At 44.6% G+C, this 27,613-nt stretch overlaps 1 protein-coding gene across 3 annotated transcripts in view; it reads right to left on the bottom strand.

Moving 5' to 3' along the window:
- The window catches only part of LOC138739718 (vitamin D3 receptor-like), a 334,532-nt gene extending 307,469 nt beyond the window's left edge, over positions 1–27,063 (bottom strand). For all 3 annotated transcript variants that reach the window (XM_069892319.1, XM_069892320.1, XM_069892321.1), the window contains exon 1: positions 26,809–27,063. The gene's annotated coding sequence lies outside the window, so the exon portion shown is untranslated. The remainder of the gene's footprint in view (positions 1–26,808) is intronic.
- Between the last annotated feature and the right edge of the window lie 550 nt (positions 27,064–27,613).

Below are 27,613 nucleotides of genomic sequence, written 5' to 3'. Positions count from 1 at the left end.
CAATTAAGTCTCCCTTTCCTCACCCCATTGATGAGATCTACTGGGATTGTTGTCAGAAGAGAACATGAAAAATCATTGAGGACCCCTTCCACCCTGAACACGGCATCTTTCAGCTGCTCCCATCAGGGAAGAGATAGAGAAGTATCAGAGCCAGCTCCATCAGGCTGAGGAGCAGCTTCTTCCCACGGGCAGAGAGAATGCTGAACGACCAAAGAAACTGCTCAAATTAACCATCCAGGACTCTGGTTTGTACAAAATAATCTTTATTTATTATAGATAAAATACTTGTCCTGCAGAAATATTCTTTGTCTGTGTGTTATATCAGGTTGTGTCTGCACATTTTGCACCAAGAACAGAGAACGCTGTTTCGTCAGGTCAGGTTACAATTGTACAATTAGAGGACAATAAACTGGACTTCACCCTTAACAGTATTCAACAAATTCCCACACAGCTTAAAAATCTAGTGTGTTACACCATTCAAACAGCAAAAACCGCCAATGAATTTCTCATAGATGGAAGGTGCAACAGTTAGATCTAAAACTAGTGTATTATGCTTGACAACAACAGGATGAGGGAAGAATTTGTCAGTGTACTTGGCAGAACATTTGAGGAACAGTGGAAGACTTTCAAAGAGATTTTTCCACAGTGCTCAACAAAAATATATTCCTGTTAAAAATAAAGGCAATAAGAGAGGGAGAGTCAGCTTTGGTTAACTAAGGAAAGTATAAAATTAAAAGCTCATGTGTACAAAGTTGCAAAGCGTAGTGGGAAACTGAAGGATTGAGGAAACTTTAAAGGCAACAAAGGACAATTAAACGGAATATAACGAAAGGGAAGAAAGATTCTGAATGGAAATTTAGCACAAAATATCAAAACAGATAGCAAAAAATTTATAAATACATAAAACAGAAAAGGGTGACTAGAGACAACATAGGTCCCTTGGAAGATGAGAAAGAGCGATTGATATTGAGTCATGAAGAAATGGCCGAGGCATTGAACAGATATTTTTTGTCAGTTTTCAGTGAAAGACATGTCCATCATGCCAAAGAGTGGTAATAGGGATGCAAAAGGAGGTGAGGGTCGCAATAAAATGATTGTTACAAAAGAGATAAGTGATGAGCGAACTAACAGGACTAAAAGTGGACAAATCCCCTGGATGTAGGCAGAAGACAGGTAACAATCAGCCAGGAAAATGCTTGAAGCTGTCATTAAGGATGAAATAGTGAGACATTTCGAATGAAGGGGTTCCATCAGGCAGATGCAGCATGGATTCAGAAAGGATGGGTCTTGTTTGACACATTTGCTGGAGTTCTTTGAGGATATAATTGGTGCGGTAGATAGAGGAGTACAGGTTGATGTTGTACATTTGGATTTCCACAAGGCTTTTAATAAGGTGCCACACAAGAGACTTATTAATAAGATCCAGATGAATGGAGTCGGGGGAAGTATATTGGTAGGGAGTGAGGATTGGTTCACTGACAGAAGGCAGAGAGTGAGGATATATGGGTGTTTTTCTGATTAGCAGATAGTGTTAAGAGGGGGGCCGCAGGGGTCAGTGCTGGGCCCGCAGCTGTTCACCATTTACACTGATGATTTGGAAGAGGGGACAGAGGGTCGTGTAGTTTGCGGATGATACTAAATTAAGTGGAAAAGCAAATTGTAGAGGATGTGGAGAGGCTGCAGAAGGTTCTAGTTAAGTTAGGTGAGTGGGCAAAGGTCTGGCAGATGGAGGACAACATTAGTAAATGTAAGGTCATCCACTTTGGTAGGAAAAATAGAAGAGCAGATTATTTAAATGGTGAAAGACTGCAGCATGGTGGCGTGCAGAAGGACTTGGGAGGGCTCGTGCATGAATCACAAAAGGTTGGGTTGCAGGTACCACAGGTTATTAAGAAGGTAAATGGAATGTCGGCCTTCATCACTAGAGGAATTGAATTCAAGAGCAGGGAGGTCATGCTGCATTTGGACAAGGTACTGGTGAGGCCGCACTTGGAGAACAGTGTGTAGTTCTGGTCTCCATATTTGAGGAAGGATAGATTGGCCTTGGAGGCAGTCCAGAGGAGGATCACCCGGTTGATCCCGGAGATCAGGGGTAGGCCTACGAGGAGAGACCAAATCACCTGGAATTATACTCACTCAGATTCAGAAGAATGACAGGAGATATTATAGAAACAAAATTATGAAAGGGATCGATAAGATAAAGGCAGGAAAATTGTTTTCACTGTTAGGAGAGACCAGAACTAAGGGACACAGCCTCAAGATTCAAGGGAGTAGATTTAAGATGGAGATGAGAAAAAATTGTTTTTCCAAGAGAGTCGTGAATCTGTGGAATTCTCTGCCCAGGGAAGCAGTTGAGGCAACTTCATTAAACAGGTTTAAGGTTCAGTTAGATAGATTTTTACAAATAACAGGAATTGATGGATATAGGGAAAAGGCAGATGGGTGGAATTGAGTCAATGATCAGATCGGCCATGATCTTACTGAATGGCAGAGCAGGATCGATGGGCCGGATGGCCAACTCCTGCTCCTATTTCTTATGTTCTATTCATAATGAACCCCAAGGACTGGTCAGTTTTCCCTGATCTGAAATCAGGTTCATGGTACTCACGATCAAGCAAGAAACTGGGGCAACAATAAAATTTTTTTTTTTTTTTTAATTGGAGTTCCTTAATCAGAAAACTAAACACTGTACATGGACCTGCCAGTGTTGGGATTTGTGATTATATGATGATCCCTTCACAATTACATTTGTGGAGAAGTGATTACAAATCACAGCACTTTATCCAGGACTTCAGTTACAACAAAAACATGAGCAACCAACTGGAAAAGTAACAGGTATTGAACTGGAAACTGGTGAGCACATAAAATTATTATTTTTTTTTTAATTGCATTTGAACTCCACACCAAACAAGTAAACTATTGTGGTTTTGGGACACTGGCCTATCGTGACCAACTCTACTGAGGGAAAAATCTTTTCATGTTTTTTTTAAAAAACTGCCAACAGTATAATGTCGTACAAACTGGAACTGGTTACTGTCGATCTCAACAAATCTTGTATTTGTATAGTGTATTCAACAAAGACAAAGGTGCTTGACAGGAACATACTTTGTTTGATTACACAAGGAATAATGAGGCAGATAACCCAAATGCTTGATCAAAGCAGAAGGTTTAAAACAGAGTGCTCTAAAGAAATTCGTGCTGGAGAAACAGCGTATTTCCCCATACAAAATCTCAAGCTTAGTGAGGGACCACAATAAGTGAGGATTGGTAAGAACATCTCCGTAATCTCCATCAGTACCAAAGGACCACAGGGCTATGTTCTTAGCCCCCTGCTCCACTCAATTACACCTACCACTGTATGGCTCGTTACAACAATAACACCATCTATAAAGTTGACGCTGATACCATGGTAGTGGTTTGTGTAAAAGTGATGAATCAGCACACAGGAGGGAGATTAAAATCTTGGTTGAATAGTGCACTCACAACAACCTCACACTCAACATCACCCAAACTAAAGAGCTGATTATGGACTTCAAGGAGGGAAATCCACAGGTATATAATCCAGTGATCTGGGTTTTATTTTGTGGGGGTGGAGGGGAGTAGGAAGGTCAGAGATGGAGAAGGTGAGCAAATTTAAGTTCTCAGGAGACACCATCTTAGGGGATCTTTCCTGGAGACAACACATTAATAGCATCCTGAAGAAAATACATCAGCACCTCGACTTCCTCAGGTGTATGCATAAGTTTTATAGGACATCAGAAACCCTGGCAAATTTCTACAGCTGTGGTGGAAAGTATGCGGAGCGACTGCATCATGGTCTGGTAAGTGAACACCAATACCCGTGAGCATAAAGCCCTCTAAAAGGTAGTGGACACCGCACAGGACATCACAGGCAAAACCCTCCCCACCATCGAGAACATCTACATGGAACGCTGCTGTCAGAGAGCAGCATCAATCATCAAGGATCCACATCACCCAGCACATGCTCTGTTCTTGCTGATACCATCAGGCAAGAGGCCTAGGTACCACAAGAATCACACCATCAGGTTCAAGAACAGCTGCTACCTTCAGACTTCTCAACAAGCTCCGTCAGGGGCTCATTTAAGGACACTTGAGCACTTGATTGATTTTTTAAATTCTCTCCGTATTTTGCAGTTTGTTTACATTTGTTATCTGTTTATAGTTCTTTATTTGTTTTACAAGTATATGCTGAGTACAGGTTTTTTTTTGCACGACCAATTCTGCATTGTCCGCAGGGAAATAACTCTCAGGGTTGTATGCAATGTCATGTATGTACATCTTTTTCAGTCTTGTATATTAGATGCAGATTTTAAAGAATGGGTCGGACTGAGTATTAAGAGTCTTTGGAATTCGTATATCTGAGGCAATTTTGCTTCATTTGAAGAGTTAACAGTTAATAAAAAAATATCTATTAAGAAGATTAAATTTAATTAAGATATTTACAAATTAGGCATTTTGCCCAATCTAAATTTTCTATTTTCCTCCCAAGTTCCCAAAACCAATGTTCTGGATTAATTTTTGATATAAAATTTCATCATGGTAGCTTGATAGCTATTGTTTATGAAAATCTGATGGATCTAAAAATGGGTTCAGGAAATTCAATTAGGAAGGAATGGGAAAGAGATTTGAATGTCTCTATTTCAAATGAAAGTTGAGACCTGATGAACAATGCCTCATTTTGTGCATGGCACTATTTATTGCAATTCAAAGTGGCTTGTATATAGAATACCCTGGTCTAAGGTCAAATGATCCTGTTTTAATTCTGACATAGATCCAATATGTGACAGATATAATTTATGAGGGCATCACTGGTTCATGTGTTTTGGGAGTTCCCAAAACTGAAAAATGTTTGGGCTCAGTTTTTTCAGATTGTTTCTGAGATTCTTAGGATCAAGATAGATCTTCGTCCTTGTATTGCTTTGTTTGGTTATTCATAACAGGAAAATATTTCCTTGACCTTAACTCAGAGTTGTAGCTTTTACTTTTCATTGATAGCCAGACGAGCAATTTTGATTAAATGAAAAGATAGTCTACCACTCAAACACGTGTTGGATACAAGATATCACGTCTTGTTTGCGCTTGGAGAAAATCAGATACACTATTAAATAAACTATGATTGAATTCGACAAATTATGGGGCCCATTCATGGATTACGATCATAATTTGATTACATCAGCTTGAGTTCTATTCGCTCAAAGTGCAAAGGCCAAAACTCAACCCCAGGCTCATTTTCACTTTTTTGTTAATTTGCTGTTGACTGTGTTTAGTGGGAGGGGGAGGGTTAGTATGGAAGGGTTTCTTTTTTCCTTTTTCTTTGTTTTCTTTACAAAGATATAGATTACTTTATATAGGTATCGTATTAGAATCATGTTCTAATAATAGAATGAACCGAAGCTCCTCAAACCTTTTCTTATTAATATGATCGATTACATATTACAGCTTCATGATTCATATTCTGTGTTAATGTACAAGATTGGTGATTATTTTCTGTTCTGCGTATAACGTAATATTACTCTTTCCAATTCATAATATATTGAAAAGGTCTCTTACTTGTGGACTTTTTTATTTTCTCTGTATTTCAAAAAGAATCTCCGGGGTTGTATGTGATGTCGTCTATGTGACAATAAATCTGAATCTGGAAATACAGAGCTTGAGACCAAGGCCGTTGATTTTATGGCTGGAACAAGCAAGAAGTCAGGATTAGAGAAGTGTAGAGAGAGACATGTGAAACAAATTACAATTTCACTTTATTGTTCTACTGACATCACTGGAAAGTTTGAATTCTTTGAATAAAAAAGCAGTGGATTGTTGGCAAATCAGCAAAGTCAAACCTTCATTTCACTTGAACACTTGGGCCAAATTCAGAGCTAGAAATGTAAGCCTGTGAGCAGTTTTGCCCACGTATCATCCGACTCAAAAAAACAAGAATATCTGATATGGGAAACGAAAATATCAAATATCATCTTCTGATCATGTGGTTTTAACACATTATCTGGGAAAGAAACTAATCAGTTATCTGTCCCATGCAATTTTCTTTTAAATTTAGATATACACCACAGTAACAGGCTATTTTAGCTCATGAACCCAGGCTGCCCAATTTACCCAAAACCCCTGATAAGTTTTGAACGGTGGGAGGAAATCAGAGCCCGCAGGGAAAGCCAACGCAGCCATGAGGAGAAAGTACGAACACCTTACAGAGTGCAAGGTTTGAACCCAGGTCCCATCTGATGGCACAGTAACGGTGTTGTGCCACGGGTTTGATGCAATTGAAATGGAGAAAGTATCCCTTTACCAGCAATGCCAGTCATTTTAACCAGCATAAAAACATAGGTGCTACAGCTAGTTTGTGTGTGTAGTACATTCTTATTTGCTTTAACAAGTCCAGTGAAGTTTCTGCAGTTAATTTTCTTAGATTAATTTTTCCAAGCACATCAATTTGATAGATATTGTTCTGCTTACTTCAAAGACCCCGTATTTAAAAAAAGGACAAAAGGATTTCTTGACTGAACAACTTTTCAACAATTGTGTAAATTCACTGGCTTTAAAGGCTGGTTTTGCAGGCACAATCCAACACGATGATAGATATTTCAAAGTGAATGATATATTTTGAAGTACAAACTCTTGCATGCTAAATTAAAACAATAGTCCATCAGGAAAGATTCCCAAGTATTCAGTTACAGTCAATAAAAGAAAAAAATTGTTCACCAAATGAAGTACTGCAAACAGGTGTCTTCGTGGTCCCAGACGACACATGGTCAGCGTAGCAAGAGGAGGTTCAAGAGCCTGACTGGGGAAAATAATTGTTCTTGAACCTGGAGGCACATTTGCAATTTTTTCTAGATGGAAAACACTCCACCACCATTTTCAATGTCTTTTGAAAGAATTCCTTTTTTTAAAAATTGCCCAATTTAGCTCTGGCACTAAATGCATTTTTCAATGCATGCAAAGTAGATGAAATCCAAAATCTAAGAATTTGTTTTTTCCTCAATGGGACAGCCTGAGCAAGATTTTACTCCTCCAAATTCTCCCATGGGGCTCCTTTATAATTCAAGGCATTGTGACTAAAATAAAAGATTTAAAACTAGTTCACCCAGTGTTGTGGTCTCCTCTATCTCAGAGAGACTGGCCGCAGACATGGGGAGGTGGGGGGGGGGGGGGAAGGGGGGAAGAAATCACTTTGTTGAGCACCTCAGCTCTGTTTACCATAATAGCATGGATTTCCCAGTGGCCATTCATTTAATTCCCCACCCTGTTCTGTTCCTTTGCTGACATGTTTGCCCTTGCCCAATGCCAGACAGGCCACCCACATATTGGAGGAACAACACCTCATCTTCCAACTGGGCACCCTCCAACCAGAAGGCATTAACATAGACTTTTTTGGACTTTCATTAAACGGTGCCCCCCCCCCAACCCGGCTTCACATCTTCCCCCAGATGTCTCTCCCTTCCATCTCCTTTCACAAACATCGTTCCTTATCACACCAAGCACGTTAAGCGTAGCTGTTAGCTCAACACAGTCACAGCGCCAGCAACCAGAGTTCAAATCCAGAGTTGTCTGGAAGGAGTTTGTACATTCTTCCCATGTCTCTGAGTTTTCCCGGGATGCTCTGGTTTCCTCCCACCATTCAAAACGTACTGGGGGTGTAAATCAATTGAGTGTAATTGGGTGGCATGGGCTTGTGAGCCAAAAGGGCCTGTTAACGTGCTTTATGTCTGAAAGTTAAAAATAAATTAATAAATTATGTTGGTCTGATTCCTCCCCCAGCCGCCACTGTTAGTTCTGACACTTTGAGATTTCCTGCTTCTGGCTCTTTCTGCTTATTCCTTGAAGGGCTCAGGCCCGAAACGTCGCAATACATCTTTGTCTCCTATTGACACTGAAAAGACTGGTCAAGTTCCTCCAGCATCTCGGTGTGTTTTTACTACAATCACAGCATCTGCAGACTTTCAAGTTTCACTCCAGATAGGAGACAGCCTTTTAAATGATTGTCTTGTTCCACTTTTAACCCGTGTGGTCCAGGCATGCACGTGCAGGTGTACAAAATTCAAGGACAATCAGGAAGGACTGATCACAACTTTAGTACCAGTTTCACCATTTAATTAAACTGACAATCCCATTTCAGGCAAAACAAAATCTCAAGGCTGCTACCTGTGCTGTACATGGGTGGGGGCAAAAATAAAATCAGGAGGTTAAATGTGTGGCTGGAGCAATGGTGCAGAGTGCAGGGATTCAGGTTCATTGACCATTGGGATCTCTTCTGGGGAAGACAAGACCTCTACAGGAGGGATGGTTTACACCTGAATGCAATGGGGGCCAATATACTGGCAGTTAGGTTTAAAAATGCTGTCAGATTTGATTTAAACTAATTTGGCAGGGGGAAGGGAACAGGACCGATAGGGAAGCAGATAGGAGAGTGAATATAGGGGTGTTTCCGTTAGACCACACATGTCAAACTCTGGCCCGCGGGCCAAATTTGGCCCGCGATATAATTATATTTGGCCCGCAAGATCATTTCAAAAATGTATTAGAGGTGGCCCGCCCTGCAGCGAGAGCCGATGCTGTTTTTTGGTAATGTCACCCCCACCATCCTCCCCCTTCATTGCACATCCTTCCCCATTGTAACACGAGAAATTGTAACACGAGAAGTCTGTCGATGTCATCAGCCGGCAAGCCAGTTGGAAGGCTCCCCGCACAACCAGTCACTTCTCCCACCTGTCGAGCGGTGCGGAGGATGGGCGAGCGCCTGTGATTGCCTGTCGGCGCGACGGGCATGGCAGGCTGTTCACGGCCCCCGGGCAGCGCGAGCCCTGCGCGACTGGCACCGGACGGCCCTTCCACAGCGCGAGCGCACTTCTTCCCGGTCGCCACGGCCTTCAGCGCTTGCACCCGCGCGGAACCCAGGGACGGCTGGTTCGGCCCTGCACGTGAAGAGAGAGATGGTGGCTGTCCGCAAAGGCTGATCGGCAGGGCGCTGGGCCTAAGTGGGTGGGTAAGCAGGGGTGGGCAGAGGGTGTAGGTGAGGAGTAATGGGCAGGGGAAGTTATGGTGGTGCGAGGGGCAGTTAGAGGGAGGGATGAGTAGAAGGAGGGGTGGATAGGGAAGAGGTAAAAGGGGAGGGGAAGGGCGAGTAGGGGAGGGGTGATTAGAGGGTGAGAGACGGGTAGAGTGAGGAACCGGTTGAGGGGAGAGGCAGTAGAGGGGAGTGCATAGGATGGGGTGGGTAGAGGCAGAGTGATTGGAGTGAGGGGTGAGTAGAAGTTGGGTAAAGGACTGGTCAGGTAGAGGGATGGTGGGTCGAGGGTGAATAGAGGCCTAGAGCCTGAGGAGTGAGCAGGAAATGCTGAGTCCTGATGCAGGCCAAAATGGACACAGCCTGTGAATGCCGACTACATCTCCACAGGGACTAAATAGGTTTCCCTCAGGTCAAGCAAAGGGTGAACTTGAGCTACCTACTCCTGACCTGTAACATTATCCTCCTAAAGTTATATCCTAAAGTTTAACATTACATATGTTGAAAGAAGAGAAAACATGCAGATGTTGTTGAAAATTTTCAATAAATATTTAGTTTGGCCCTCGACTTAGTCCAAGTTTTTAATTTTGGCCCTCCGTGAATTTGAGTTTGACACCCCTGCGTTAGACGGTGAAACAATAAGGAAAAAGGGAACTAAAAAGAATAGGAGAGTAGGGGCAAGTGCATCGAGAACAAAGGTGGAGGGAGAAAGGAGATATGGTATCAAGGTATTGTGTATGAATGCACGGAGTGTAAGGAATAAAATGGATGAGCTTGAGGCACAAATGGCAATGGGAGGTTACGATATTGTCGGAGTAACGGAGACATGGCTGCGGGAAGGGCAGGATTGGGAAATAAATGTTCCCGGGTACACGTCCTATAGAAAAGACAAAGTTAGGAAGAGGAGGTGGGGTAGCTCTGTTGGTAAGAAATGAAATTCAGGCATTTGAAAGGAAAGACATTGAAACAGGTGGGTAGAGTCTGTTTGGATAGATTTAAGAAATTGTAAAGGCATGAGGACCATAATGGGGGTCATTTACAGGCCTCCGAAAAGTAGCTTAGATATCAGTAGAAGTATAAATCAGGAATTAAGAGTGGCACGTCAAAGTGGTAACAATACAGTAGTTATGGGGGACCTTAACATGAAAGTGGACTGGGATAATCAGACGGGGGCAGGAGCACAAGAGACTGAGTTTATTGAATGTCTACGAGATACTTTCTTGGAGCAGCTGGTGGAGGAACCTACCAGGGGGAAGTCGATTCTGGACTTGGTACTGTGAGGTGACGCAGAGTTAATAAGTGACCTCGATGTTGGGGAGCCATTAGGGAATAGTGACCATGGTATGGTTACTTTTGAGCTGCAATTAGAAAGGGAAAAAGAAAGGAAGTCGGAAGCATCTGTACTGCAGTTAAATAAAGGGGATTATGCAGCTATGAGGGAGGAGCTAGCCAAAATAAAATGGAAAGATACACTAGCTGGGAGGTCAACTGGGGAAAAATGGCAGGTATTGTTGGACATTTTTCACAGGTTTCAGGACAAATTTATTCCAAAGTGGAGGAAAGGCTCTAGGAGATGCAAATGGCAGCCATGGCTAACTAATGAAATCAAGTGTAATATCAAATCCAAAGGGAGTAAGTATAGGATAGCGAAGCGGAGTGGGAAGTTAGAGGATTGGGAAACCTTCAAAGAGCATCAGATGGTAACTAAGAAAGTCATAAGAGAGGGGAAAATGAAGTACGAGAGGAAATTAGCAAATAATATAATGGAGGATAGCAAAAGCTTTTTTAAATATGTGAAGAGGAAGAAATTGGTTCGGTCTAAAATTGGTCCATTAAGAATGGAAAAGGCTGGAATTATTACCAGAAACAAGGAGATGGCTGAGGAATTTAACAAATACTTTGCAACTGTCTTCACCAAGGAGGATATAGGTTATGGTCAGTTAGGGGGTAGTGCTCATGCGGTATCAAGAGACTTGGGGAACGTTCCTGGGGAAGTAGGGGATCTAATGGATATCCGGATCCAGAAACAAGAGGTTGTGAGTAAATTGTTGGGACTGAGGGCTGATAAATCCCCAGGGCCTGATGGGCTGCATCCCAGGGTGCTTAAAGAAATTGCTATGGAAATTGTGGAAGCACTGGTCGACATTTTCCAAAGTTCCATAGATTCGGGGGAGGTCCCTGAGAATTGGAGAGTGGCTGATGTGGTGCCGATTTTTAAGAAGGGAGGGAGGGAGAAAACGGGAAATTATAGACCGGTCAGCCTGACGTTGGTGGAGGGGAAGATATTGGAGTCTATCATAAAAGGAGTAATAGCAGAACACTTAGGCAGAAATAATAGTATAAGGGCTAGTCAGCATGGATTCCTTAAGGGTAAGTCATGCTTGACTAACCTTCTGGAATTTTTCGAGGATGTGACAAAGAGGGTGGACTTGGGAGAGCCAGTGGATGTGGTGTATTTGGACTTCCAGAAGGCCTTTGATAAGGTACCGCACGGGAGACTAGTGGGCAAGATCAGGGAGCATGGTATTGGAGGTAAGGTGCTGACATGGATAGGAAATTGGTTAAGAAATAGGAAACAAAGGGTTGGGGTAAGCGGGTCTTTTTCAGGATGGCAGGATGTGACGAGTTGATTGCCGCAGGGATCGGTATTGGGTCCTCAGTTGTTTGTAATTTATGTAAATGATTTGGATGAGGGGATTATTAATAACATGAGCAAATTTGCAGATGACACGAAACTGGGTGGCGGTGTGGGGTGTGAGGAGGATGTCAGGAAAATGCAGAGGGACTTGGACAGGTTGGGGGTGTGGGCTGCTGAATGGAAGATGACGTTCAATGTGAGCAAATGTGAGGTTATCCATTTTGGGGGCAATAATAGGAAAGCTGAGTATTATTTAAATGGAGACAAGCTAGGGAGTGGGGAGGAGCAAATGGATCTGGGTGTACTTGTTCACCGGTCACTGAAGGCTAACATGCAGGTTCAGAAAACTGTGAAGAAGGCAAATGGCATGTTGGCTTTCATAAAGAGGGAATTGGAGTATAGGAACAGAGACGCCCTTCTGCAGTTGTACAGGGCCCTGGTGAGACCTCACCTGGAGTATTGCGTCCAGTTCTGGTCTCCAATTTTGAGGAAGGACATACTAGCTATAGAGGGTGTGCAGTGCAGATTTACAAGGTTAGTTCCAGGGATGGCGGGGTTGACATATGCTGAAAGGCTAGAAAAACTAGACGTATCCGATGGAGTTTAGAAGGATGAGGGGGGACATGATTGAGGTATACAAAATCATCAGGGGGATAGACAGGGTGATAGACAGGGTGAAGTCGGATTACTTGTTCCCAATGACGGGGGAGACGAGGACTAGAGGGCATAGTTTAAGAATACAGGGTAGGCCCTTTAGGACGGAGATGAGAAAGCATTTTTTTTTACCCAGAGAAGTGTGAATCTGTGGAATGCTCTGCCACAGAGGGTGGTAGAGGCAGATTCGCTGATTATGTTCAAAAGAGAGTTAGATAAGACTCTAGTGGGCAAAGGAGTTAAGGGTTATGGGGATAAGGCTGGAAAGGGGTACTGATGGTAGTGATCAGCCATGATCTGTAAAATGGCGGTGCTGGCTCAACGGGCCGAAGGGCCTCCTCCAGCTCCTATTGTCTATTATAGGAATTAAGCAGGTTAAGCGTTAGAGAAAGAATGATAGCCTTTTCCAGTCAGAGGAAAGGGAGGGAGGGAGGGAGGGAGGCACGGAGTCAGGACTTGGCCTTTCCCGTTGAGTAACTGGGTAATTGAGTGAATTGGCAAGGACCGATGAAGGGTGAGTTGGGTAAACGAGCAGCCCAGTGAATGGCGTAGTGAAGGAGTGGGATTTTGAGGCTTCAGTGAGCAGAGTCTGAGGAAGTGCTCCCAGTGAGCCAGATTAACAAGTTTATTTTAATTAATTTAAAATAAGACTAGGTTATGGAGGCAGTTGTGGTAGTCCTGTGCTCCGATTGCAAGATGTGGGAGTTCTGGGTCAGCACAAATGTTCCTGATGACAACACCTGTAAAAGGTGCATCCAGATGCAACTCCTGGGAGACCATGTTAGGGAACTGGAGTTGCAATGGATGACCTTTGATCATAAGGGAGGCAGAGGCAATCACCTCAAACAGACAGGAATCAGCTAATTGGGCGACTGAGGAAAGGGAAGGTGGGGGAGAGAGACAGTGCAGAGTACCCCTGCGACTGTTCCCCTCAATAATAATTTTACTGTTTTAGATACTGTTAGGAGGAAATTACCTACCAGGGACAAGTTGCGGTGGTCAGGTCTCTGGCACAGGGACTGACCCCTCAGCTCAGAAGGTAAGAGGGAAAAGAGGAGAGCTTTTGAAATTAGGGACTTTCTGGTTAGGGGAGCAGATAAAGGTTTGCTGGAGGAGATTGGGGCTCTGAAATGGTATGTTGCCTCCCAGGTGCCAGGGACATCTCTGATCAAGTTCACAACATGACAGATAGAAGTCTTCTATGTTTCTATATTTCTAAGTGGGGATGAGATCCTGAAGAAAAAATATAGGGAGTTGGGAAAGTTAAAAAGGAGGACCTCAAGGGTGGGAATCTCAGGATTGTTGTCTGTGCCACATGCCAGACAGGGTAGGAACAGAAAGTTGTGGCAGATGAACACGAGGCTGAAGAGTTGGTGCAGGGGGCAGGGGTTCAGATTTCTGGATCATTGGGATCTCTTCTGGGGAAAATCTGACCTGTACAAAAAGGGACAGGCTGCACCTGAACTGGAAGGGGACCAATATCCTGGTGGGCAGGTTTGCTGGAACAGTTGGCGAGGGTTTAAACTAGTTTGGCAGGGGTTGGGATCAGAATGCGAGGCCAGAGATTAAGGCAGGACACCTAGATTTGAAGGGAAAGAAGAACTAGGCTGTTAAAGTTAATAAAGGGGGAGCATGGTAAAAGTAGATGGTAATCAAATGAGTGAATGTGGGGAACATTCTCTCAAGTATATATTTCAGTGCAAGGAGCATTGCAAGTAAGGTGGATGAGCTTCAATTAACAAATGGAAATACAATATTGTAGCCATCAGTGAAATTTGGTTGCAGGAGGGGCACGATCGGCAGCTAAATCTTCCAGGATTACATAGTTTTAAGCGTGATGGAACAGGGGAATAAAAGGTGGAGGAGTCGCATTGCTTGTTAGAGAAAACATCACTGCATTGCTATGGTGGGAGAGATTGGAGGGCTCGTCCAGTGAGGCTATTTGGGTAGAAGTGAGGAATGGGAAAAGCATGAAAACACTAATGGGAGTGTATTATAGACCCCCCCCCCCCCATGGGCTGAGGGAATTAGAGGAGCAAATTTGTAAGGAGATAGCATATATGTGTAATAAACATAAGGTGGTGATTATGGGAGATTTTAACTTTCCACATATTGACTGGGACGCCCATACTGTAAAAGGGCTGGATGGGTTGGAGTTTGTCAAATGTGTTCAGGAAAGTTTTCTAAATAAATATATAGAAGAACCAACTAGAGAGGGGGCAGCATTGGATCTCATATTAGGGAACGAGATAGGTCTGGTGACAGAGATTTGTGTTGGACAACACTTTGGGTCTGGTGATCACAATACTATTAATTTTAAGTTAATTATGGAGGAGAGGGCTGGGCCCAAGGTTAAGATTCTTGATTGGAACAAGACTAATTTCAAAGAGATGCAAAAGGGTTTAGAGAGTGGTTTGAGAGAATTTATTTTCAGGGAAGGATGCAACAGATAATTGGAGGATTTTCAAAGGGGAAATTTTGAGAATTCAGAGTTGGTCTGTCCCCGTGAGGATCAAACCTTGGATTTCAAGAGATATTGGGAATTTGGTTCAGAAGAAGAGGAATGTGTACAACAGGGTAAAGACAGCTGGGAATAGATGAGATGCTTGAGAAATACAAGGTTAAAAAAGAATCTTAAAGAAATTAGAAAGGCTAAAAAGAGACAGGGAGCTGCTTTGGCAGGCAAGGTTTTAAAAAATATCCAAAGGGTTTCAACCGGTCCATTAAAAGTAAAAGAATAGTGAGGGATAAAATTGGGCCCTTTGAGGATCAGAGGGGTCGGATCTGTGAGGAGTCAGAAGAGATGGGGGAAACTCTAAATGATTTTTTTCTTCAGTATTCACTAAGGAAAGAAATATTGAGTCAGGTGAAGTGGGGAAATCTGGTAGTGAGGTCATGGATAATATACAGATTAATGAGGAGGTTGTATCAGCTACTTTAAAGAGAATAAAGTTGGATAAATCTCTGGGTCCTGACAAAATATTCCCAAGGACCCCGCAGGAGGCTAGAAATATTTAAAATGTCACTGGCCACGGGGGGAGGTACTGGAGGATCAGAAAGACCTCATGTTGTTCTGCTCTTTAAAAAAGGCTCCAAAAGTAAACCTGGTAATAATAGGCTTGTGAGTCTAACGTCAGTGCTGGGTAAATTAATGGAGAGTGTTCTTAGAGATAGTATATACAATTATTTGAAAAGACATTGACTAGCAATAGTCAATGCTATTTTGTACATGGTAGAACATGTTTAACAAATCTTTACTTAGAGTTTTTCAAGGAGGCTACTAAGAAGGTTGACAAAGGAAAGCTGTGGATATTGACTATGTGGACTTTAGCAAGGCCTTTGACGAGGTTCAAGCATTGGGTATTAATGTTGAACTAGTGAAATTGATTCAACAGTGGTTGGCTGGGAGATGCTAGAGAGTAGTGGTAGAAAATTGTTTGTCAAATTGGAGGCTGGTGACCAATGAGTGCCTCAGGTATTGATACTGGGTCCATTGTTCTTTGTCATATATTAATGATCTGGATGCTAGGGTGATGGTAAATTGGATTAGTAAGTATGCAGATGAGATGAAGATTGGTGGTGTGGACAATGAGGAAGGTTTTCAAAGCTTGCAGTGGACAGTTAGAAGAGTGGGCGGAAAGATGGCAGATGGAGTTTAATACTGATAAATGTGAGGTGCTACGTTCTGGTAGGAATAATCAAAATAGGTCATACACATTAAATGATAGACAATTGAGGAGTGTACTAGATAGGGTGGTGAAGAAAGCTTTTGGTATGTTGGCCTTCATAAATCAGAGTATGGAGTACAGGAATTGGGATGTCATGTTGAAGTTGTACAAGGCATTAGAAAGGCCAAATATGGAATATTGTGTGCAGATTTGGTCGCCAAATTATAAGGATATCAACAGAAGAGAGAGAGAGAGAGAGTGCAGAGGATATTTATAAGAATGTTGCCTGTTTCAGGGTTTGAGGAAGAGGGAAAGGTTAAACAGGCTGGGACATATTCCCTGGAGCGTAGAAGATTGGGGGTAGTTTGATGGAAGTATTTAAAATTTTGAGGGGGACAGATAGAGTCAATGTGGACTAGCTTATTCCATTGAGAGTGGGGGAGATTAAAAAAGACAGATTGAGATTAAAAAGGGAAAGTTTAGGGGAAACATGAAGGGGAATTTCTACACTCAGAGGGTCGCAGGAGTGTGGAATGAGCTTCTGGCCAAAGTGGTAGATGCAGGCTCGATTTTAATATTTAAGGAAAAGTGGGTATGTATATGGACAAGAGAGGTGTGGAGGGTTAAGGGCCGGGTCAGTGGGACTAGTTCAGCATGGACTAGAAGGGCTGAACTCGCCTGTTTCTGTGCTGTAATTGTTATACGATTAAGGGTTGCAGTTCAAAACTATCTTTCTCCCACTGACACTGTTCCACCCATTGAGCTCCTCCAGCAGATTGTGTTTAGCTTCAGATTCCATCATCTGCACTTTCTTGAGTGATCCCATTTAAAGGAAAGAAAGCAGAAATTAGAAAAAGTAAAAACACAAAGCTGGAGAAACTCAGCAGGTCAAACACTCTCCTTTATAGCAAAGATCAAAAAATAACCAACATTTTGGGCTTCAGCCCTTCAAGATATGGACAAAATGTCACCATGTGTCCAAATAAAAGGGCAAGAGGTGGAGAGAGAAGAAGGGCACACCAGCAAGTCAGGGTGGGGGGGGGGGGCGGGAGGGAAGAGGGATGGCTAGGTGAATAGAGGGAGGGGATGGAGAGCAGGTTAACAGAAACCAAAAATGTTCATGTTAATGCCATCTGGCTGGAGAGTGCCCAGACGAAAAAAAAATCAGATGCTGCGCATCCAATTTACAGGTGGACTTTGTGGAATAGTACACAACGCCATGGACAGACATGAGAGTCTGGGAGTGGGGTGCAGAAATATAGAGAAAGCCACAAAGGGATCACTGGTTGCAGTGGATCAATCCTGCAGATAACACAAATGTTGGTTGACTTGAAAACCCTGTTTGGCACCAACAAACCCCTCATTCATCCTAAGTGATGCTCCAGATACATCCTCAAGATACTTTTTTTAAAACATCTCTAGGTCCAACAACAAACTTAAAATTAATTCTATGTATTATTTTTTTTATATAAATCACACTTCCAAACTTGTGCTTTCTACCTTTCAAATTTCAATTGCTTATTTTTCAAAGATTTTTTCATTTTTAAATTTAATTTTTTAAATAAATTTAGATATACAGCACACTAACAGGCCATTTCAGACCACAAGTTGTGCCGCCCAATTACACCCAATCAACCTACAACCCTGGGAGTTTTGAACAATGGAAAGAAACCGGAGCTCTCAAGGTAAAACCCATACAGACAAAGGGAAAACATACAAACTCTTTACAGACAGCATGGGATTCGAACCCCAGTCTCAATCCCTGGTGCTGTAACAGCATTGTGCTAACCATGCCAACCAACCCTTAAGGTTATGGTCAATTGACAAAAAAAATTGCGCAAACTTTAGACAAATCAGTTTATTCAAGTATTTTTATGAAGTCTTACAACAAGATTCAGAAACAAAGTTGCTTAAAGTTCTACTTCAAGACGGGAACCAGCACAAAATGCAGATTGGCACTTCATTACACAGCACTACAGAAGTATTTCAATTGTGCTTAAACAAACAGGACATCAGTTCTAGTCTCCAAATGAAGACAGATCTCACGGTACAAACATCAGGTTCTCCAGTACTTTGCACAATATTCAAATCTCCACCTTGATCACAATAAATAAATGATCAACTAATCTAATCTGTTGTTTGGAAAACTTGTGTGCAAATTTAACTGCAGCTCTTTTTGGGAGAAACGGACAGTATTTGATGACATACAAGACCCACTTTCCCCTCCCCCCCAAAAATGGCTCAAAAATATCCCCATGCTTCATTTTTGAAGTTAAAATTAGTGTTATCCGCACGTTGCACTTCAAGAGCGATACTGCTGTGCACGTGCAGGTAAAATGGATTAGATTCTTCGAGCAAAGACCAAGGATCTTGGGTTGTTGGTCAGAGCAGACAGGTGGGATTCAGGGCGTCGATTACATTACCATTGGATTCCCTGGGGCACGTGGCCGTGGGGAGGAGATATGGAAAACTGTTCACCAGCTGCAGCTTACCAGCGGATCCTGGACGGCGAACACTGCCGGGGAGAAGAGGTAGTCTGACCCGTGTCTGGTGGCAGATGAGCCAGTCGCTACATCAGGTGGTGTGCGCCATATCCAGTGGCGTAGACAGCGCTGTGGCCGTGCTGTTGCTACAGCAGAAAGTTAAGGAGCCACAAGTGACCAAAGGAGCATGCTCGCTGCGAGGACAGAGAGGGAGCAGTGTTTTCTGCTGGGAGAGGCTCCACATGCACCAGCACAGCCCTCCACCTTGGAGGAAACCCACCCAATTGCGGAGTCGCCACCACTCACTGTCCCCGGTGAGAAGACCAACCATAGCGGCCCCCCATCAGCTGCGCAAGAGATGCAGGAGAAACCCATTAGCCAACTTACCCTTAAATACACTAAAAATAAATTATTAATATTCCCTGCTGAAATGGAGGGTCTTAGATGCCCATGGGCATTTTCGGCTCTCAAATACGGTAATTTATTTCGGCTATGAGGAACCTTATAAATGTAAACTTGTTCAAGAAAATGGAGGCCCACCCTTTCTCCTTTTTAAAGTGCAGAAGTAAAATGGCTACTCACAATAATAAATGTTTTGCATCATCCAACCAGGTTAAACTGCAGTACATTCTTGTCATTAAAGTTTTTACTAAAACAGTTGGAGTTTTTAATTTTTATTAACGTTTAAAAATCAAAACACTTGCTCTCAAACAAGTTCAAATTCCTCAATGGAAATTTCAAATTAATTTGGTGAACAATTTGTTTCCAACGATCAGAACATTTTGAATAGCCACATTGATGTTTTTGTACAGCAGTTTACCCAAAACCTAGGTTTCTCTTTGAACTCTCAAAGTATACCATTCTCTCCATTTCTTCTCTAAAATATAAATGACCTATAAACTGCTCAAATATTCACAACGAGACCAATATGTTAATAAGGCACAGCCCCCTGCAGTCAATAATAATCTGGTTTTAACTTTAATCATTAACCCTGTTATAATGAACAGCAACCTTGCACTCAATGTCACCAAATCCAAGGAGCAGATTGTTGACTTCAAGAAAGGAAAAATCAGAGGTTTACAATCCAGTGATCATCGGGGGATCAGAGGTGGAGAGGGTCAGCAAAGTTCTTGGGACTCACTATCTTGAAGGATCTTTCCTGGATCCAACACACCAATGGCATCATGAAGAAAGCACGTCAGCGCCTCTACTTCCTCAGGAGTTGCAGAGGTTTGATATTACACCAGAAACAAGCAAATTTCTACAGATGTGTGGTGGAAGGTGTACTGACCAGCTGCATCACAGCCTGGAGACATACCCCTCAGCATAAAACCCTCCATAAAGGTAGTGGACACAATCCAGGGCATCACAGGCAAAACCCTCCCCATTATCAAGAACATTGACAGGGAACACCACTATCAGAGAGCAGCAGCAATCATCAAGGATCCACACCACCAGTACATGCTCTGTTCTCACTGCTGCCATCAGGTTAAATGGTACTTGGGTGGCACAGGTTCATGGGGTGGAAGTTTCTGAAACTGCACTGCATTTCTAAACTAAATAAAATTAAAATGCAAATGGTTGATCAGATGTAACTGTATGCAATCCTCCATTTCCAAAGCAGCACACAAGCAGTCCTGCTCTTTCAGTTGAACAATATGCGAGAGGAACTCAACAGGTTGTGCAGAATCAGAGCTCAAGATTTATCAACTACAGCTCGACCTTCAATACCCTTATTCGCTCAGTGCAGGTCAAGAAGCTATAAAACTATGAGCCTCTGCACCCCCCCCCCACCCCCCCCCAGCAGCTAGACTGTGAGGAGTTTGGGTACGTCACCAAAGACTCTCGTAAACTTCTATAGGTGTACCGTAGAGAGCATTCGGGCTGGTTGCATCACTGGCTGGTACAGAAGAGCCAACTCTCAGGTCAAGAATAAACTCCAGAGGGTTATTAACTTGGTCTGTGACATCACAGGCACCAGACTTCACTCCATCGAGGACGTCTACAAGAGGTGGTGTCTTAAAAAAGCAGCCTCTCTCCCCAAAGAGCCCACCACCCAGGCCATGCCCTCTTCACTCTGCTACCATCAGGAAAAGTACAGGAGCCTAAAGACAAGCACTCAGGGGCACAAGGACAGCTTCTTCCCCACCATCATCAGATTCCTGGATAATCAATGAACCAAAGACACTGCCTTATCGTACACTCTTTTAAATTTATGGTTCATGTGAATTTTTGCTGCCACAAAAAGAATTTCATGATTTGTTCACATCAATAAATTCTGAATCTGAAATTTTTTAATAGAGGACTCAGCAGACTTTGGATAAAGAGAATCCATGGCATGCGCAGCACGAATGCCATAGAGTTTAGCGCAATGCCGTTACAGCGCCAGTGATCAGGACCAGGATTCGAATCCCGCACTGACTGGAAGGAGTTGTATGTTCTCCCCAGTTTTGCGTGGGTTTTCCCTGAGAGCTTCAGTTTCTCCCACCATTCAGAATGCTCCAGGGCTTGAAGATTAATTGGGTGTAATTGGGCAGAGCACAGGCCCATGGGACAGAATTTAAATTTAAAATTATACTCAAGAACAATTTCTAATTCCCTGGCCAATACATTTCCTTCAAGGTAAATGATTGGTTAATTCTTCAGTTATTTTTCCAATTGCTTCTTTTGAGACTTGTCACATACAAATTGCTGCTGGGCTTTTCATTTCAACACTGACTACAATCAAAATGTAGGTTATTAGTGGCAAAGAATTTTGGAATCGACTGATGTTGTGAAAAGTGCTCCCAATACAACCTCTTCCACATCTGGGAGACTGGATACAGATTTGGGGGGGGGGAAAGAAAATCATTTCATAGAACATCTTTGCTCAGTCTACTGCAAAAGCAAGGACCTCCCAGTGACCAACGACTTCAACCCCTCATTTCAATGCCACACTGAAGTGTCATGAACTCCCACAGCTACCTCGACTACAACTTTTCTAACCCTGTCTCCTGCAAGGATTCCATTCCATTCTCTCAATTCCTCAATCTTTGTCACATCACCCAGGATGAGGACTTCCATGCCAAATCAGAGATGTCCTCCTTCCTCAAACAAAGTGGCTTTTCCCTCTACCACCATCAACTCAGAATTCATCTGCATATCCTCCATTACCTGCACATCTGCCCTGGCCCCCTCCGCCCCACGTGTAACAAAGACAGAATTCCTCGTCCTCACTTACCACCCCACCAGCCTCTGGATCCAGCATCCGCCATTTCCACCACCTACTAAAAGGTCCCACCACTAGACACATATTCCCCCTCTACCTTCTGCAGGGACTACTCCCTCCGTGACTCTCTTGTTCATTTCTACCACCCCACCAATTGTCCCCATGGGACCTACCTTTGTAACCACAAGAGATGCTCCACTTGTGCCCACTATCCTCCCTCACCACCATTCGGGGTCCCAAACAGTCCTTCCACTTGTGAATATGCAGGAGTCATCTACTGCATCCAATGCTCCCTCTACATCAGAGAGCCATGTTTCATTCTCTAAATTTTCCCCTCGGGAACCTTTATAATTCAAGGCATTTCATGGCTCAAAACTAAAAGATTTAAAATTAACAGAACTAGTTCACCCAGCAATGTGGTCTCCTCGACATTGAAAAGAATGGGCACAGGCTGGAAAAAATGGCCGGTGACCACTGTGGTCTCTACAGTGGAGAGACTGGACGCGGACTAGGAGATTGCTTTGTTGAGCACTTCAGTTCTGTCTGCTGGATTAGTGTGAATCTCCTAGTGGCCACCCATTGCAAATCTCCATCCCATTCATTTGCTGACAAGTCTCTGTGGTTTTATGTACTACCTGAGTGAGACCACCCACAAATTGGAGGTACAACACCTCATCTTTCAACTGGGTACCCTCCAACTGGATGGCATTAATATTGAATTCTTTGGCTTTCATTAAACACCACCCACTCACTTCTTCCCCCAGCTCTGTCTCTCCTTTCTCACAGACGTGTCCCTTATCGAATCCAATGAGCCCCTTTAGTTGGTCTGGATTCCTCCCGCAGCCGGCACTGTCTGAATTCTGAGACTTTCAGAGATTTCCTGCTTCTGGCTCATTCTGCTGATTCCTTGAAGAAGGGCTCAGGCCCCAAATATCAGCAAAATATCTTTGTCTCCTATGGATGCTGAAAAGACCAGCTGAGTTCCTCCAGCATTTTGGTGTGTTCTTCATGGGAAGACAGACAGGCTAAGTGAATGGATGAGGATAATGTTGGAATAAAATGTGTAAAAAGCAACATCATCCACTTTTTTTGGTAAATTAGAAAAAGCAGAACATTATTTAAATCAGGACATACAAGATAATGATGTGCCTGCAGATTTGGGTGTCACTGTACACAAGTTAATGGAAGTTTATGTGCAGAAACAGAAAACAATTGGAAAGATAAATGGCAAGTTTATGGCAACAGGTTTTAAGAGTAGATGTCACGAGGGCCCTCGCGAAACCAAATCAAGAATATTGCATGTGGGTCAGGTCGTCATACCTAAGCAAACATACAGACTCGAAAGAGTGCAAACAAGGTTCACCGATTCCTGGAACTGTGGCCAGGTTTTTGGGGGTGGGGGGGAAGATAGTGAACGAAAGTCTGACTAACAAGGAAAAATTAAACACCTGGGCCTACACCTTCAAATACGTTTGTTTTTTTTTAAATTAGGCATGCAGCACGGTAACAGCCCTTTCAGCCAAGAAGTAAAACATGAAAGTCTGCAGAAACAGTGGATGAAGTAAAAACAGTGCTGAAGAAACTCAGCAGGTCAAACAGTGTCCTTTATATAGCAAAGATAAAAATACGGAAGCAACATTTCAGGATTGAGCCCTTCATCGAGGTACGGAAAAAATGTCAGCAGGCATCCAAATAAAAGGGATGGGGAGGCATGGTCGCAAAGGCAGGAGGTGATAAGTGGAGAAGGGAGGGAGGGGACAGCAGCGGGCAGGGGGAGGAGGGATGGCTGGGTGAATAGAGAGGGAAGGGGATGGAGATCTGACAAGGGGAAGAGAAGGGCGGGGGAAAGGAGAGCAGGTTAGCAGAAACTGGAAAAGTCAATATTAATGCCATCTGCCCAAATAAAAAATGTTGTCATTCCTCCAATTTAAACTGCTAACTTACTCTCTTTTCCCTCCCCATCAGCTACTAACCCATCCATCGCTGCTCCCCCTGCCTGCTGCTATGCCCTCCCTTCTCCACATTACCTCCTACCTTTGTGACCTCACCTCCCCCCTTACCCTTTTATTCACACACCTGCCAACATTTTTCCTTACCTTAATGAAGGGTTCAAATCCAAAGCATTGGTTATGCATATTTATCTTTGCTATATAAAGGACACTGTTTAATCTACTGAGGTTCTCTGGCATTGGGTTTTATATTAAGCCCAGAAGCCCGTATTGTCTAAATACACCAATTTCCCGTGCATTTTGAGAGGTTTAGATGATCTCATTGAGACATAAATCACCTATGGTTTTTGACAACCATGTACCAAAATTCTTAATTGTTGTGTCCACACAAGTATGAAAGATACACCAACAAAACATTACAAATTAAATTACTAGAGGTGTTGCATTTTGGAAGGACAAACGAAGGACATACAAGGTAAATGGTTGGGCACTGAGGAGTACTGTAGAACAGAGGGATCTGGAAATAGATACATAATTCCTTGAAAGTGGTATCACAGGTGGATAGCATTGTAAAGAGAGCTTTTGGCATGTTGGCCTTCATAAATCAAAGCATTGAGTACAGGAGTTGGAATGTTATGGTAAAGTTGTATAAGACAATAGTGAGGCCAAATTTGGAGCATTGTGTGCAGTTTTGGTCACTGAACTGCAGGAAGGATATCAATAAGATAAAGAGTGCAGAGAAGATTTACTAGGACACTGACCGGACTTCAGGGACTGAGTTACAGGCAAAGGTTAAACAGGTTAGGACTAAGCCTGGAGCATAGAAGAATGAGAGGAGATTTGATCGAGGTATTTAAAATTATGAAGGAGATAAACAGAGTAAATGTTGGTCGGCTTTTTCCACCGAGTGCAACCAAGATATAAACCAGAGGACATGGGCTATGAGTGAAAGGGGAAAGTTTGAAGGGGAACTTCTTCACACAGAAAGTGGCGGGGGTGTGGAACGAGCTGCCAGCTGAAGTGGTGAATGTGGGTTCAATTTTAACATTTCAGAAGAATTTGGACAGGTCCATGGGTGGGAGAGGTACAGAGGGATATGGACTGGGTGCAGGTCAGTGGGATTAGACAGAAAAAAATGGTTCAGCTAGTAAAGACTGGTCTGGTTTTTGGTAGCCCAAGAAAGTTGAGTAATCCTAGAAGTGTTTATTCAAGAATTTTTTTCCCATCAAGGTGGTAGACCTCAAGCTTCTGTGCCTTCTTCCTTGAGGTAGCAGCAAAAATAGGTTGAGACTAGGATAATAGGAATCCTTTATACAACCCACCATTATACTTTTCCACATTGCACCTTGCAGACATTCAACAGAGTATTTGATGACATGCTAAATCTCCTGAAACTTCCTCCCTCCCCATCAATTGTCCTCTTGAGAAGTACCCCTGGAAACACAGGAGATGATCCCCCTGTGCCCACACCTCCTCATTTACTGTAATTTCGTAGACAGAAATAAAAGACAAAAGTTTGCAGGCACCGTGGAGAAACTCAGCAGGTCAAACAGTGTCTTTTATGTGGGAAAGATAAACATACAGAACCGACATTTCTGTCTTGAGCCCTTCATGAAAGTACAGAAGTGAGTCTGGGTGAGTACAAGGTCACAGAGCGGCAGGGATTACAGATGGGGAGCAGGGGGAGAGAATCCCGCAGAACTCCCTTCAGAAAGCAAAGGAGAACTTCTTCAGGGTAGGTATCGGTCGAAGAGATTTCACAGAATCTTGCAGTAAACAGAAGTCAAACATGAAAGTCTGCAGTAAGAACACAAGGCTGGTCAAACAGGTTGTTCAGACGACTGCCGACATTTTTCCCGTCTGTCTTCTCTGGATAGAAGTTTGACCTGCTGAGCACTGGGTTTTTCCAAGCTCTCTCCTACCTGCACCAATGAAGCAATTAAACACACCCCTGTGAAGCCAAATGGCCCCAAACTGGGGAAGAAACCAGGTAGAGAAAGGGCTGCAACTTCGGCACCAATAAAGTCTGGAACATGCACTTTCACCGCTCGCCAATTCCAATCTGTGGAGGAGAGGGGCCGAGGGGATCAAGGGGCCGAGGGGATCAAGGGGCCGAGGGGATCAAGGGGCCGAGGGGATCAAGGGGCCGAGGGGATCAAGGGGCCGAGGGGATCAAGGGGCCGAGGGGATCAAGGGGCCGAGGGGATCAAGGGGCCGAGGGGATCAAGGGGCCGAGGGGATCAAGGGGCCGAGGGGATCAAGGGGCCGAGGGGATCAAGGGGCCGAGGGGATCAAGGGGCCGAGGGGATCAAGGGGCCGAGGGGATCAAGGGGCCGAGGGGATCAAGGGGCCGAGGGGATCAAGGGGCCGAGGGGATCAAGGGGCCGAGGGGATCAAGGGGCCGAGGGGATCAAGGGGCCGAGGGGATCAAGGGGCCGAGGGGATCAAGGGGCCGAGGGGATCAAGGGGCCGAGGGGATCAAGGGGCCGAGGGGATCAAGGGGCCGAGGGGATCAAGGGGCCGAGGGGATCAAGGGGCCGAGGGGATCAAGGGGCCGAGGGGATCAAGGGGCCGAGGGGATCAAGGGGCCGAGGGGATCAAGGGGCCGAGGGGATCAAGGGGCCGAGGGGATCAAGGGGCCGAGGGGATCAAGGGGCCGAGGGGATCAAGGGGCCGAGGGGATCAAGGGGCCGAGGGGATCAAGGGGCCGAGGGGATCAAGGGGCCGAGGGGATCAAGGGGCCGAGGGGATCAAGGGGCCGAGGGGATCAAGGGGCCGAGGGGATCAAGGGGCCGAGGGGATCAAGGGGCCGAGGGGATCAAGGGGCCGAGGGGATCAAGGGGCCGAGGGGATCAAGGGGCCGAGGGGATCAAGGGGCCGAGGGGATCAAGGGGCCGAGGGGATCAAGGGGCCGAGGGGATCAAGGGGCCGAGGGGATCAAGGGGCCGAGGGGATCAAGGGGCCGAGGGGATCAAGGGGCCGAGGGGATCAAGGGGCCGAGGGGATCAAGGGGCCGAGGGGATCAAGGGGCCTTGGCCAAACCTCTTACCGCAGAGGACACTCCGCGAGCAGTCGCGGTAAATCACGGTCCACATTCATTCCGACTTGGGTCACCTCGGAGCTTGAGCAAAGTTAACACAAAACTGGTGAAAGTTGGACATTAAAGAAAAAAGGTACCTCAGCGCTGCCCGGGCCAGGCCCCGTCCGGACGACCTTGCTCCCCCCCAGGCGGCGCACACCTCCTCCTCCACAGTGCAGGACGGCCGCCCGCCGTCGCTGCTCTGCCTCCCCACGTCCGGGGGCGCTGGAATCCCTTCACGCGGCCGGCTCCAGGCCTCCAATCAGCGACGAGGACCACGGGGAGGAGAGGCCGCTCCTGATTGGCCCGCCGTCGAGCAAAAGAATCCTCCTCCACCCACGCCCCCCTCCCCGGGGGCCAATGGTCTGCGTGGTGGTTGGGCGCGCGCGTCAGTGCGTCCCGTCAGCCAGTCCGGGAGGGGGGGTGGGGGGAAAGGGGGAGGTGGGGGAGAGAGAGAGAGAGAAAAAAAATTGTCGCGCTGCATATTGGGAGATGTAGTCCACATCATCGTGGTCGTTCGCGCGCCATGCTCACAGCGACCTGCTGCCAGCGCTGGTGGTGATGCGCGTTCGAATCCCCGTCACCCAGTGCCAATGTGGCCGGGCCAATTCATTCCAATGTTGGAACGCATGTAGTACAATTAATCAGATTCTACTGTTTTGCAGCAGCTTCACGGACAAACATTCATATAAATCACTGTTGAACAATAAATAAAAATAGTCACGCAAAGTCAAAGTGAGGCAGTGTCTTTGGTTCATTGATTATTCAGGAATCTGATGATGGAGGGAAGAAGCTGTGCTTGAGCCCCTAAGTACTTATCTGGTAGCAGAGTGCAGAGGGATACCCTGGGTGGCAAGGGTCCTAGAGGAGAGAGACCACCTGTCATGGAGGATTTAGACTAGC

The sequence above is a fragment of the Narcine bancroftii genome, chromosome 7 (assembly GCF_036971445.1).
Source record: "Narcine bancroftii isolate sNarBan1 chromosome 7, sNarBan1.hap1, whole genome shotgun sequence".
In the NCBI taxonomy this organism is placed as follows: domain Eukaryota; kingdom Metazoa; phylum Chordata; class Chondrichthyes; order Torpediniformes; family Narcinidae; genus Narcine; species Narcine bancroftii.
This window is presented reverse-complemented; position numbering and strand designations above follow the sequence as displayed.